The sequence below is a fragment of the Enhydra lutris genome, unplaced genomic scaffold (assembly GCF_002288905.1).
Source record: "Enhydra lutris kenyoni isolate GAN:26980312 unplaced genomic scaffold, ASM228890v2 scaffoldscaffold34, whole genome shotgun sequence".
Classification (NCBI taxonomy): domain Eukaryota; kingdom Metazoa; phylum Chordata; class Mammalia; order Carnivora; family Mustelidae; genus Enhydra; species Enhydra lutris.
In genome coordinates, this window is record NW_019154118.1 from 10,362,180 (window position 1) to 10,365,171 (window position 2,992).

Below are 2,992 nucleotides of genomic sequence, written 5' to 3' on the forward strand. Positions count from 1 at the left end.
TACAAAACTTTCACGTTATAAGGCTATAAAAGGCTTGCCCCTTCAGTTGTGAATTGTTAGTCAATTCTGTGATATTCTGTGATACTCTCTGAGGGTATCAGATTAGGTTTAAGCAGGTATTTTGGAAAATGCTCCCGCTCGATAACAAAGATTTAATCAATCATCTATTTACATTCCTCCATGTTTGGGATAATTTTTTCTTTAACATTATTAAAATAATTTTTGGAAGGGACAACTTAGAAGATATTGAGCAGAAACGAGACAACTTACTAAAGGAGCTCTTTTCTATCAAACCAGGGTCTTCTTGATTTTAGAAATCAAGAAGTCCAGAGGAAAAGGGGCCCAAAACCTGGAGCTTTTACTGCCTACAACAGCGATCTCAACCTTGACTGCATTTTTAAATCATCTGAGGAACTTTAAAAAATACTGCTGCTGGGGCCCCATTTCAAAGCTTGTAAATTAATTGGTTTATAGTCAGAATTTATAAGGAGCTTCAGAATTTATAAGATGATTCTACTATGCAGCCAAAATCGAATACTTCTGAGCTATAACTTACAACATTTTCAGATACTCCAAGGTAAAAAGCAACCTGTTTCATTAGTTTAGCTTGCTAATTTACTTGACATTAGAAATCAAATGTCCCTTTTCGTACGGGCAATCCCCAAATGTATGCCAGGTTATGAAAGAAGCCAGGTAATTTCTGGCATTTGGATCTAGATGATTAGCCGTTGGATCTTTCTTAACTTTTACTGAGAGAGAAGTCAATTTTCTTATCTGTAAAATGAAGAATCAAATAGATTCAGGTTTCTTTTAAGGAGGATATAGGATAATGTATATGAACATATTTTTCAAATTTTAATATGCTGTTCAAATGTGAGTTGTCGTCCGCGCATTTGGATTCATCTTTAATTTTTCCCTGGGCTGAAAGCTTTTTGGTCCAATACGGCAGAGGCCTCTGTGAATTTAGGGAGAAGATACGAACATCTGAAGCAGGGAGCGAAAACTAGGGTGAAGCAAGCATTGTTTGTTGACACTGGAGCCCCATTTTAGTTAGAATCTGAAGTTGTCAGCTTTAATGGAGTAAGGGGAAAATAGAAAAATTTCCTTTTTCATATAACACATCTATAATGTCTGCACCATGGCCAGTCTATCCCTAAGAAGTTTTCAAAAGAGCTGCTCTGTTTAACCATATCCTATTCATTTTGTCAAGGGAGGCATCCCTACCCTATGATTATAGGGAGGGTTGAACACACAACACTCAGCAATGGACAGACAAGTTAACAGAAGTTGATTAGTCACTTATATTCACAACCTAGGAATGGAGGACATGGCACCTCATGTTGGTTCATGAGGGGTCACATTCAGGAACAGGGTGAACAACCAGGGGCTGTGGGAGGCAGGCTTTCTTTCTTTCTTTCTTTCTTTAAGATTTTTAAAAAATTTTTGTTTATTTATCTGACAGAGATCACAAGTAGGCAGGCAGAGAGGCAGGCAGAGAGAGAGGAGGAAGCAGGCTCCCCACGGAGCAGAGAGCCAGATGCGGGGCTCGATTCCAATACCCTGGGATCGTGACCTGAGACGAAGGTAGAGGTTTAACCAACTGAGCCACTCAGGTGCCCTGTGAGGCAGACTTTCTAGTATTGAGGGGACTAAGTACTCTTTATGGGTTCCACTGGAAGGAGGTAACTGGCTTACTTGAATAGTTTCTCAGGCTGACAGGGCACAGAAACTCTAGGATACTCAGGGATAAGCAGGGACCATGCTTGGACGCCATGATAAGGAGGGTTGTTTGGGTAGGAGACCTCATCAGTGGGACTAGAGTGGGGAGAAGTCATGGATAGGCCATTCGAGGCTCTTCTGGTTCCCCAGATGTTGAGGTAACACACATGTTGGGCCTTAATTTTAGGTCTTATACCACATGCGCAGTCACGAAAAAATCACACGTTTGCATTTATGCACTAAAGCAAAGCTCTACATATATATGTGGATATAATGCATGAAATCAAATGACCAAAAAGATGTAGCTCTTGGATCATCCATGCTGAACAGCTAGTTTTGCTTTCCATACAGTAACAAACTAATGAGTGACAGTAATCTAATGGGGTTTAGGGCAGGTCTCCCCAAAATAACGCTTTGACATATTGCTTATTTTAAATTCACGTTTTTAAAGAAATAGCCAGTGCAAAATGGATAACCTGACCCTCCTTTGTTCCCACAAAAGCAGTAAATAAATCTCCCATGTGAATGGGACCTTCCCTGACCAGGAAGTAGAGACATTCTTATCATCAGAGACATGGAATTTAGGGCCACAGAAGCCTATATAAACAACTCTTGTTACTTTAACTAATTTACTACACCAGTCCAAATTCTCTTTAGAATTTCTTACTAATTGAAGCTTCCAAACGTAAGTTTTCTTTGTCCTCTGAATTTCTCCTAGATTTAGGTTTCTCTGTCTAAAATGTATAAAAAAGCAGCATGCCTTGGTCATTTCTTTGGCTATCGATTTTGTTATTGGCCTCTGTGGATACAAAATTGAGTTTTCTCCTGGTAATCTGTCTCATGCCCATTTAATTCTTTGATAAGCCAGAAGACCTTGAGGAATAGAGGATAATTTTTCCTTCCCCACAAATCACAGCTGAGAAGTTAAGTTTCTGCTTCATAATCAATTTATCTGAGTTGGGACTGGGTGTAGAGGTTACACCAGAATAAGATTGTGTTGATTTTGATTGTTAATTTTGTATTTTGCCTTCATTAAAGAACATAGGAGGAGAACATTTTAGGGAGAAGATAAATACATTTCACATGGTTGAGTTTTAGATGTCTATTCAAGACATTCAAGTCGGGATGGCTGATAGTCTGTTTTTGTAAAAACTAACTGAATTAACTGCGTAAAGCACTTAGCATAGTTCTTGACACATAGTAAGCATTTAAAATAGCAAGCATTTATATTTACAGTACAGAATGTAAGTATAAACTAGGCAAATACATTTGG